Consider the following 12,450-nt stretch of genomic DNA (forward strand, 5'->3'; position numbering starts at 1 on the left):
CGAGAGGAAAATGCAGTGTCCGTGATAAATGGTCAGGTCAAAGGTCCCAGAATCTCCACTAACATTTAAAATTTTGGGATGTCTGCAATTTTTAGCTAGATTGTCCAGAAATCATTTAGGAAGAGTTTGGCAACCCTGCGCGCGCTGCCGGGAGGGGGGAATCAGGAGATGCGCGCTGCCGGGAGGCGCTTCCTAGTGATGCAATACTACGAGTCCCAGGCCACGCATAGCATTGAATACCAGAGCCCCCAGACAATGCAGAGTATAGCATCACTGGGAAGAGTGACTCTATTTGCAATATATGTACGTACATTTGGCGACTAAAAATTTCATTTGGCTCCTAACTTTTGCAGCCAATGGCGCCTAGGTATTTTTTTTTTTAGTCTGGAGCCCTGTACTTTTGGTGTCTAAACATTGCGGTTCTTTAATTTTTGTGTAGAGAGACGGCGCCGGGAACAGGGGTCGTCATCTGCCAGCACTGGCACAGAGGGCCCATCATCCGCCACCAGCGGCAGCCCACAGCCCGGGCCGTCACGTATGTTAACCATCATTCATTGCGATTTTATTACTGCATACGGGACATTAGAGGGGAGCTGAAATATTGTATACATTACAGATGCAGTTAGGACCAGGCGCGGTAGCACCCCTCCACCAACCTTGACACCTCCCTTCCGCCACTTGCCTTCTTCCCCCGGGTCAGCGGTGTTCTCCTCAGAGGCGAGCAGTGGATCAATTGGTAAGTGACCAGAACTGCGAGCGGTTCCCCACAGCATGTTCAATTGTTAACCAGATAAGTATTTGCTTCCTTAGTCGGTGCGGCATGAGCAAGGGGTTGGGAGGTCAGCAGCTCTTCCGGGGATGAGCAACCGGCGTCCCTCCTCGGTAAGTAGGCAGACAGTGGGAGGGGTTATCGGTGGGATGTCACATTTGACAGCGAGAAAAAAAACAGGGTGGCTTCACACACAGCGAGATCTGTTATGACCTGGTGGTTAAGGAGCAACATGGACGAGCTCTGGAGGTGGTGGTATCTATACGGACCGCAGTTCCTGATCCTAACACACTAGAAGTAGCTGTGGAATGTTCCTGTCACTCCCTAGACATCTCGTCACAGCCGGAGAACTAACTACCCCTAAAGATGGAAACAGAAAGCTATCTTGCCTCAGAGAACATTCCCCAAAGGAAAGACAGCCCCCCACAAATATTGACTGTGAGTGGAGAGGAAAATAACATACACAGAATGAAATCAGGATTTTAGCAAAGGAGGCCACTTCTACCTAGATAGACAGAATAGGAAAGTATACTGTGCGGTCCGTATTAAAAGCTAGAAAATCCACCGCAGAGTTTGCAGGAAAAAACTCCACACCTGACTAACGGTGTGGAGGGCAAATCTGCTTCCCCAGAGCTTCCAGCTAAACAAAATAAATCATACTGACAAGCTGGACTAGAGAAAACATAATGAGAGCTGAACGATTAAGTCCACAGCAAGTGGACAACAAATGAACAAACAAGGACTTATCTGTGCTGAACTGGACCGACTGTCAGAGAAATCCAAGAGAGAACTGAATCCAACTAAGAAACATTGACAGCTGGCAATGGCTGCAGACCAGAGTCAGGTTAAATAGCAGAACCAAGAGAGACGATCAGTGAAAGCAGCTGCTAATGCTCAATCCAAGGAGCAGCAGTTCCACTTAAAACCACCGGAGGGAGCCCAAGGGCAGAATTCACAAAAGTGCCATTTACAACCACCAGAGGGAGCCCAAGAACGGAATTCACAACAGTACCCCCCCTTGAGGAGGGGTCACCGAACCCTCACCAGAGCCCCCAGGCTGATCAGGACGAGCCAAGTGAAAAGCACGAACCAAATCGGCAGCATGGACATCGGAGGCAACAACCCAAGAATTATCCTCCTGGCCATAACCCTTCCACTTGACAAGATACTGAAGCTTCCGCCTCGAAAAACGAGAATCCAAAATCTTCTCCACCACATACTCCAACTCCCCCTCAACCAACACCGGGGCAGGAGGATCAACAGAGGGAACAACGGGCACCACATATCTCCACAACAAAGATCTGTGGAAAACATTATGCATGGCAAAAGAGGCTGGAAGGGCCAAACGAAAAGATACCGGATTGATAATTTCAGAAATCTTATAAGGACCAATAAAGCGAGGCTTGAACTTAGGGGAAGAAACCTTCATAGGAACATGAAGAGAAGATAACCAGACTAAATCCCCAACACGAAGCCGGGGACCAACACACCGACGGCGGTTAGCAAAAAGTTGAGCCTTTTCCTGAGACAACTTCAAATTGTCCACCACATGAGTCCAAATCTGCTGTAACCTGTCCACCACAGAATCCACACCAGGACAGTCAGAAGGCTCAACCTGCCCTGAAGAAAAACGAGGATGAAAACCAAAATTACAAAAGAAAGGTGAAACCAAAGTAGCCGAACTAGCCCGATTATTACGGGCAAACTCGGCCAACGGCAAAAAGGCCACCCAATCATCCTGATCAGCAGACACAAAGCATCTCAAATAGGTTTCCAAGGTCTGATTGGTTCGCTCAGTTTGGCCATTTGTCTGAGGATGAAACGCTGAAGAAAAAGACAAATCAATGCCCATCCTAGCACAAAAGGACCGCCAAAACCTGGAAACAAACTGGGAACCTCTGTCAGACACAATATTCTCCGGAATGCCATGCAAACGAACCACATGCTGAAAAAACAATGTAACCAAATCAGAAGAGGAAGGCAACTTAGGCAAACGTACCAAATGGACCATCTTAGAAAACCGGTCACAAACCACCCAGATAACAGACATCTTCTGGGAAACAGGAAGATCCGAAATAAAATCCATGGAAATATGCGTCCAGGGCCTCTCAGGGACCGGCAAGGGCAATAGCAACTCACTAGCGCGGGAACAGCAAGGCTTGGCCCGGGCACAAGTCCCACAGGACTTCACAAAAGAACGCACATCCCGCGACAAGGAAGGCCACCAAAAGGACCTAGCAACCAAATCTCTGGTACCAAAAATCCCAGGATGACCAGCCAACACCGAACAATGAACCTCAGAAATTACCTTACTAGTCCATCTCTCAGGAACAAACAATTTCCCCACTGGACAGGGGTCAGGTTTATCAGCCTGAAATTCCTGAAGCACTCGCCGTAAATCAGGGGAGATGGCAGAAAGAATCACCCCCTCCTTGAGAATACCAACCGGCTCAAGGACTCCCGGAGAATCAGGCAAAAAACTCCTAGAGAGGGCATCCGCCTTCACATTCTTAGATCCCGGAAGATACGAGACCACAAAATCGAAACGGGAGAAAAACAGGGACCATCGAGCCTGTCTAGGATTCAACCGCTTGGCAGACTCGAGGTAAATCAGATTCTTATGATCGGTCAAGACCACAACGCGGTGCTTGGCTCCCTCAAGCCAATGACGCCACTCCTCAAATGCCCATTTCATAGCCAACAACTCCCGATTGCCGACATCATAATTACGCTCCGCAGGCGAAAACTTTCTGGAGAAGAAGGCACACGGTTTCATCAAAGAACCATCAGAACTTCTCTGAGACAAAACGGCCCCTGCCCCAATCTCAGAAGCATCAACCTCAACCTGAAAAGGAAGAGAAACATCTGGCTGACGCAACACAGGGGCAGAAGTAAATCGATGTTTAAGCTCCTGAAAGGCCTCAACGGCCGCAGAGGACCAATTCATCACATCAGCGCCTTTCTTCGTCAAATCGGTCAGGGGCTTAACCACACTGGAAAAGTTAGCAATGAAACGGCGATAAAAATTAGCAAAGCCCAAAAATTTCTGAAGGCTCTTCACAGATGTGGGCTGAATCCAATCATGGATGGCCTGGACCTTAACAGGATCCATTTCTATAGCCGAGGGAGAAAAAATGAGCCCCAAAAAAAGAAACCCTCTGAACTCCAAAAAGGCACTTAGACCCCTTCACAAACAAAGCATTATCACGAAGGATCTGAAATACCATCCTGACCTGTTTCACATGAGACTCCCTATCATCGGAAAAAATCAAAATATCATCCAAATATACAATCATGAATTTATCAAGATAAATCCGGAAGATATCATGCATAAAGGACTGAAACACAGATGGAGCATTAGAGAGCCAGAATGGCATCACCAGGTATTCAAAATGGCCTTCAGGTGTATTAAATGCTGTTTTCAATTCGTCACCTTGTTTAATACGAACCAGATTATACGCCCCTTGAAGGTCAATCTTAGTAAACCAACTAGCCCCCTTAATCCGAGCAAACAAATCAGAAAGCAAAGGTAAAGGGTATTGGAATTTGACCGTGATCTTATTAAGAAGGCGATAATCAATACAGGGTCTCAGGGAGCCATCCTTCTTGGCAACAAAAAAGAATCCCGCTCCCAATGGTGATGAAGACAGCCGAATATGCCCCTTCTCCAAAGACTCCTTCACATAACTCCACATGGCGGCATGCTCTGGCACAGACAGATTGAAAAGTCGGCCCTTAGGGAACTTACAGCCAGGAATCAAGTTAATAGCACAATCGCAGTCCCTATGAGGAGGAAGGGCACTGGACTTGGGCTCATCAAATACATCCTGGAAATCCGACAAAAACTCAGGAACTTCAGAAGAGGGGGCAGATGAAATTGACATTAAAGGAACATCACTATGTACCCCTTGACAACCCCAACTAGTCACCGACATAGATTTCCAATCCAGCACCGGATTATGCACCTGTAACCATGGAAAACCCAGCACAACAACATCATGCAAATTATGCAACACCAGAAAACGACAATGTTCCCGATGTGCTGGAGCCATGTACATGGTCAACTGTGTCCAGTACTGAGGTTTATTCTTGGCCAATGGTGTAGCATCAATGCCCCTTAAGGGAATAGGGCTCTGCAAAGGCTGCAAGGAAAAACCACAGCGTCTGGCAAACTCCAAGTCCATTAAATTCAGGGCAGCGCCTGAATCCACAAATGCCATGACAGAAAAGGACGACAATGAGAAAATCAGGGTAACAGACAAGAGAAATTTAGGCTGTACAGTACTAATGGTAACGGACCTAGCGACTGTTGTGAAATTGGATTTTGGGCTCCCCCGGTGGCCACTGGTGGAATTGAACTGGTGTGCATCATCCCCTCTGTTCACCTGTTCCCATCAGGATGTGGGAGTCGCTATTTAGCCTTGCTCCTCTGTCACTTCCATGCCGGTTAACATTGTAATCAGAAGCCTTCTGTGCATGTTCCTGCTGCTAGACAACTTCCAGCTAAGTTGGACTTTAGTCCTCGTTTGTTTTTGCATTTTGTTCCAGTTCACAGCTGTTGTTTCGTTTCTGTGTCTGGAAAGCTCTTGTGATCTGAAATTGCCACTCTGATGTTATGAGTTAATACTAGAGTCTTAAAGTAATTTCAGGATGGTATTTTGATAGTGTTTTCAGCTGACCATGAAAGTGCCCTTTCTGTCTTCCTGCTATCTAGTAAGCGGACCTCAATTTTGCTAAACCTATTTTCATACTACGTTTGTCATTTCATCTAAAATCACCGCCAATATATGTGGGGGCCTCTGTCTGCCTTTCGGGGAAATTTCTCTAGAGGTGAGCCAGGACTTTATTTTCCTCTGCCAGGATTAGTTAGTCCTCCGGCTGGTGCTGGGCGTCTAGGGATAAAAAACGTAGGCAACGCTACCCGGCTACTGTTAGTTGTGCGGCAGGTTTAGTTCATGGTCAGTTTAGTTTCCATCCTTCCAAGAGCTAGTACTTATGTTTTCTGGGCTATGTTCTCTTGCCATTGAGAACCATAACAGTTTGACCGGCCCAAAAGGGTTAATTAATTGGCAGAGAAAGGAGAGAAAAGAGAAGTCTGCTGAAGATTTTTTTTATTTTTTTTTTTTTCCTTCAGTTCTGAGTGTGCTTATAATTGAATCTCTTGCAAGTCTGCCTATATTGCAGCCTTTCTCTCTCTCTCTCCTTCTAATCCTGGAATGGCTCTGTGTCCACCTGTTTAAAATGGATATTCAGAGTTTAGCTGCAGGTTTGAATAATCTCACCACGAAAGTTCAAAATTTGCAAGATTTTGTTGTTCATGTTCCTATATCTGAACCTAGAATTCCTTTGCCTGAATTTTTCTCCGGGGATAGATCTTGCTTTCAAAATTTCAAAAATAATTGCAAGTTGTTTTTGTCCCTGAAATCTCGCTCTGCTGGAGATCCTGCTCAGCAGGTCAGGATTGTGATTTCCTTGCTCCGGGGCGACCCTCAGGATTGGGCTTTTGCATTGGCTCCAGGGGATCCTGCGTTGCTCAATGTGGATGCGTTTTTTCTGGCCTTGGGGTTGCTTTATGAGGAACCTCAGTTAGAGCTTCAGGCGGAAAAGGCCTTGATGTCCCTATCTCAGGGGCAAGACGAAGCTGAAATATACTGCCAGAAATTCCGTAAATGGGCTTTGCTAACTTTTATCGTCGATTTATTGCTGGTTTTTCTGATGTTGTTAAACCATTGACTGATTTGACTAAGAAGGGTGCTGATGTTGCTGATTGGTCCCCTGCTGCTGTGGAGGCCTTTCGGGAGCTTAAGCGCCGCTTTTCTTCCGCCCCTGTGTTGCGTCAACCTGATGTTGCTCTTCCTTTTCAGGTTGAGGTCGACGCTTCTGAAATCGGAGCTGGGGCGGTTTTGTCGCAGAGAAGTTCCGATTGCTCCGTGATGAGACCTTGTGCCTTTTTTTCGCGTAAATTTTCGCCCGCCGAGCGGAATTATGATATTGGGAATCGGGAGCTTTTGGCCATGAAGTGGGCTTTTGAGGAGTGGCGTCATTGGCTTGAGGGGGCTAGACATCAGGTGGTGGTATTGACTGACCACAAAAATCTAATTTATCTTGAGTCTGCCAGACGCCTGAATCCTAGACAGGCGCGCTGGTCGTTGTTTTTCTCTCGGTTTAATTTTGTGGTGTCCTACCTGCCGGGTTCTAAGAATGTTAAGGCGGATGCCCTCTCTAGGAGTTTTGAGCCTGACTCCCCTGGTAATTCTGAGCCTACAGGTATCCTTAAGGATGGAGTGATATTGTCTGCCGTTTCTCCAGACCTGCGGCGGGCCTTGCAGGAGTTTCAGGCGGATAGACCTGATCGTTGCCCACCTGGTAGACTGTTTGTTCCTGATGATTGGACCAGTAAAGTCATTTCTGAGGTTCATTCTTCTGCATTGGCAGGTCATCCTGGAATCTTTGGTACCAGGGATTTGGTGGCAAGGTCCTTCTGGTGGCCTTCCCTGTCACGAGATGTGCGAGGCTTTGTGCAGTCTTGTGACGTTTGTGCTCGGGCCAAGCCTTGTTGTTCTCGGGCTAGTGGATTGTTGTTGCCCTTGCCTATTCCGAAGAGGCCTTGGACGCACATCTCGATGGATTTTATTTCAGATCTTCCTGTTTCTCAGAAGATGTCTGTCATCTGGGTGGTGTGTGACCGTTTCTCTAAGATGGTCCATTTGGTTCCCCTGCCTAAGTTGCCTTCTTCTTCCGAGTTGGTTCCTCTGTTTTTTCAAAATGTGGTCCGTTTGCATGGTATCCCGGAGAATATCGTTTCTGACAGAGGAACCCAATTCGTGTCTAGATTTTGGCGAGCATTCTGTGCTAGGATGGGCATAGATTTGTCTTTCTCGTCTGCTTTCCATCCTCAGACTAATGGCCAGACCGAGCGGACTAATCAGACCTTGGAGACATATTTGAGGTGTTTTGTGTCTGCAGATCAGGATGATTGGGTTGCTTTTTGCCTTTAGCGGAGTTTGCCCTCAATAATCGGGCCAGCTCTGCCACCTTGGTGTCTCCTTTTTTCTGTAATTCGGGGTTTCATCCTCGATTTTCTTCTGGTCAGGTGGAATCTTCGGATTGTCCTGGAGTGGATGCTGTGGTGGAGAGGTTGCATCAGATTTGGGGGCAGGTAGTGGACAATTTGAAGTTGTCCCATGAGAAGACTCAGCTTTTTGCCAACCGCCGGCGTCGGGTTGGTCCTCGGCTTTGTGTTGGGGACTTGGTGTGGTTGTCTTCTCGTTTTGTCCCTATGAGGGTTTCTTCTCCTAAGTTTAAGCCTCGGTTCATCGGCCCGTACAAGATATTGGAGATTCTTAACCCTGTGTCCTTCCGTTTGGACCTCCCTGCATCTTTTTCTATTCATAATGTTTTTCATCGGTCATTATTGCGCAGGTATGAGGTACCGGTTGTGCCGTCCGTTGAGCCTCCTGCTCCGGTGTTGGTTGAGGGCGAGTTGGAGTACGTTGTGGAAAAAATCTTGGACTCCCGTGTTTCCAGACGGAAACTCCAGTATCTGGTCAAATGGAAGGGATACGGTCAGGAGGATAATTCTTGGGTGACTGCCTCTGATGTTCATGCCTCCGATCTGGTCCGTGCCTTTCATAGGGCTCATCCTGATCGCCCTGGTGGTTCTGGTGAGGGTTCGGTGCCCCCTCCTTGAGGGGGGGGGGTACTGTTGTGAAATTGGATTTTGGGCTCCCCCGGTGGCCACTGGTGGAATTGAACTGGTGTGCATCATCCCCTCTGTTCACCTGTTCCCATCAGGATGTGGGAGTCGCTATTTAGCCTTGCTCCTCTGTCACTTCCATGCCGGTCAACATTGTAATCAGAAGCCTTCTGTGCATGTTCCTGCTGCTAGACAACTTCCAGCTAAGTTGGACTTTAGTCCTCGTTTGTTTTTGCATTTTGTTCCAGTTCACAGCTGTTGTTTCGTTTCTGTGTCTGGAAAGCTCTTGTGATCTGAAATTGCCACTCTGATGTTATGAGTTAATACTAGAGTCTTAAAGTAATTTCAGGATGGTATTTTGATAGTGTTTTCAGCTGACCATGAAAGTGCCCTTTCTGTCTTCCTGCTATCTAGTAAGCGGACCTCAATTTTGCTAAACCTATTTTCATACTACGTTTGTCATTTCATCTAAAATCACCGCCAATATATGTGGGGGCCTCTGTCTGCCTTTCGGGGAAATTTCTCTAGAGGTGAGCCAGGACTTTATTTTCCTCTGCCAGGATTAGTTAGTCCTCCGGCTGGTGCTGGGCATCTAGGGATAAAAAACGTAGGCAACGCTACCCGGCTACTGTTAGTTGTGCGGCAGGTTTAGTTCATGGTCAGTTTAGTTTCCATCCTTCCAAGAGCTAGTACTTATGTTTTCTGGGCTATGTTCTCTTGCCATTGAGAACCATAACAAGCGACCCTCTTAGTACGTTTAGAGCAATCAGAAATAACATGAGCAGAATCACCACAGTAGAAACACAGCCTATTCTGACGTCTGAATTCCTGCCGTTCTGCTCTAGTCAAAATCCTATCACATTGCATAGGCTCAGGACTCTGCTCAGAGGACACTGCCATAAGGTGCACAACCTTGCGCTCACGCAGGCGCCGATCAATCTGAATGGCTAGAGACATTGATTCGCTCAAACCAGCAGGCGTGGGAAACCCCACCATAACATCTTTAAGGGCTTCAGAAAGACCCTTTCTGAAAATTGCTGCCAGGGCATACTCATTCCATTTAGTGAGCACAGACCACTTTCTAAATTTCTGGCAGTATACTTCTGCCGCTTCCTGACCCTGACACAGAGCCAGCAAGGTTTTTTCCGCCTGATCCACAGAATTAGGTTCGTCATACAGTAATCCGAGCGCTTGAAAAAATGCATCTACATTAAGCAATGCCGGATCCCCTGACTCAAGGGAGAATGCCCAATCCTGAGGGTCTCCACGCAGCAGAGATATGACAATTTTCACCTGCTGAATGGGGTAACCAGAGGAACGGGGTCTCAAAGCAAAAAACAATCTGCAGTTATTTTTAAAATTCAAAAACTTGCATCTGTCCCCAAAAAACAAATCCAGAGTAGGAATTCTAGGCTCTAAAGCTGGAGTCTGAGTAACATAATCTTGGATACTCTGTACCCTTGCAGCAAGTTGATCTACACGAGAGAACAAACCCTGAACATCCATGTCAGCGCCAGAATCCTGAACCACCCAGAGATTAAGGGGAAAAAAAAGACAAAACAGGCTGCAGAGAAAAAAAAATGGCTCAGAGCTTCTTTTTTCCCTCTTTTGAGATGCATTCAGCACATTGCATGCCAGCTGTACTGTTATGACCTGGTGGTTAAGGAGCAACATGGACGAGCTCTGGAGGTGGTGGTATCTATACGGACCGCAGTTCCTGATCCTAACACAACGCTAGAAGTAGCTGTGGAATGTTCCTGTCACTCCCTAGACATCTCGTCACAGCCGGAGAACTAACTACCCCTAAAGATGGAAACAGAAAGCTATCTTGCCTCAGAGAACATTCCCCAAAGGAAAGACAGCCCCCCACAAATATTGACTGTGAGTGGAGAGGAAAATGACATACACAGAATGAAATCAGGATTTTAGCAAAGGAGGCCACTTCTACCTAGATAGACAGAATAGGAAAGTATACTGTGCGGTCCGTATTAAAAGCTAGAAAATCCACCGCAGAGTTTGCAGGAAAAAACTCCACACCTGACTAATGGTGTGGAGGGCAAATCTGCTTCCCCAGAGCTTCCAGCTAAACAGAATAAATCATACTGACAAGCTGGACTAGAGAAAACATAATGAGAGCTGAACGATTAAGTCCACAGCAAGTGGACAACAAATGAACAAACAAGGATTTATCTGTGCTGAACTGGACCGACTGTCAGAGAAATCCAAGAGAGATCTGAATCCAACTAAGAAACATTGACAGCTGGCAATGGCTGCAGACCAGAGCCAGGTTAAATAGCAGAACCAAGAGAGACGATCAGTGAAAGCAGCTGCTAATGCTCAATCCAAGGAGCAGCAGTTCCACTTAAAACCACCGGAGGGAGCCCAAGGGCAGAATTCACAAAAGTGCCATTTACAACCACCGGAGGGAGCCCAAGAACGGAATTCACAACAGAGATCGCAGCCAATCTCACTGCTTAGTGATTATCTGGCTCTGTGTGTGACAGCGAGCAGCGACGGCGCCCCCTGCTGCACCGTCACTGCCCGCTGAAGAGAGGTTGTACCATGCATAGCCTATAGCCCCCGTCACAGTCAGCAATGCGGGGAAGACGCCGACAGCGAGCACATCGCTGCCGGCGTCTTCCCCGCATCGCAGGAGCGGTGCTGTGGCGCGGCCATACAAGCCGACTGCGCGGCAGTGACATCACGGGGTCGCGACGTCACACTTTGCTGCGAGATCTGCAGCGATCTCACTGTGTGTGACGGGACCCCAACGTTCTCGCCCTCTGTGACAGGACCAAATTGAGTGTGTAGTAAATCTCAGGGCATGTTCACACATGCCATATTTGCAACGTAATCTCCGTCCGTTCTGTACGCAGGACAAAAATATAGTTCACACACTGCATACGAAAATACGCTGCGTATTTGAATGCAAGTGCGTATTTTGCATACGCATGTCAATTTTAGCACCGTATATGCAACTGATTTTATAACATGGAGTCCTATGGCCCGGCCAAAAACGCATAGAAATGAGGCACAGCAGTTGCGGATGCTACACGGAGCGTAGAAAACGCTGCAAATACGCCATGTGTCTACATACCCTTACTGCTACCTCTTCTATCCACAGAAACGCCCACCGCGGAAGAGGTGCTGTCCAGGCAGAAGCGCCTGGAGAAGACGTCAGCGCGCCTGCTGGAGGCCACGACAGATCTTGCACAGCAGGTCAAACTCCAGGGACGCACGCTACGCCATCTGTTGGCCCACCGCCGTGGGAGGTTTTGATTTTTTTTCCATTTTATTTTATACTTCTTAAAACTTTTATTTTATTGGTTATTTCCTAGAAGTTTTGTTTATTTTTTCATCTTTTTTCTAATAAATGTGTTATTAATTATGTTACCGTTATGTTGTGTGCTGATATAATTAACTAGCGGAGCAGGCCAGGGCCAGCCAAGCCAAGGCAGACACAAAAGAGTTGGTTTACCTTTATATGTAAGACTTTTTGGTTATGCACCAGTTCAGACTAGATGGCTGTTCAGTCAGTTTTTCTATATTTACTATGTATTGCTTTTTCTGACTTGAACGCCCCGCCCTTCACCATGCTGTGTTTGGTGCCCTGGTTTATGATGGCTGCGGGGTTGTTGTGCGCCGATGTGCGCGTGCGCCGCTCCTGCTCTGTGGTTGGTTCCTAGGGATGTGTGTTGTCAACGGCGTCATATGACACTCTTGGGAACGCACTTCCGGGTTCCGGACATAGTGGCGGCGGCGGCAGCGTGCGTTACTTCGGCGCCATGTAATCATGACATCCCCTAATTAATCTAGCTGCAGCTGCTACACAGCTATATAAATAGCCCTCCTACCCCACTCACATCCCTCCCTGATGAAGCAGTGAGCGAAACGGCGTTGGAGTGGTGTGTGCAGGGCAGTGGTACTCCTAACTGGTCAGTATTCATAATATATTTTGGCACATTTGGCAGCGCTTTTACTGGGT

The 12,450-nt window shown here is 47.4% G+C and overlaps 1 long non-coding RNA gene across 1 annotated transcript; it reads left to right on the top strand.

Annotated features, from left to right (window-relative positions):
- Positions 1-201: 201 nt before the first annotated feature.
- On the top strand, positions 202-12,011 carry LOC143769343 (uncharacterized). Its single transcript, XR_013214360.1, has 3 exons — positions 202-535; positions 617-736; positions 11,590-12,011. It is a non-coding gene; the product is annotated as an uncharacterized LOC143769343 (long non-coding RNA).
- Positions 12,012-12,450: the final 439 nt, after the last annotated feature.

The sequence above is a fragment of the Ranitomeya variabilis genome, chromosome 4, assembly GCF_051348905.1.
Source record: "Ranitomeya variabilis isolate aRanVar5 chromosome 4, aRanVar5.hap1, whole genome shotgun sequence".
Lineage (NCBI taxonomy): Eukaryota > Metazoa > Chordata > Amphibia > Anura > Dendrobatidae > Ranitomeya > Ranitomeya variabilis.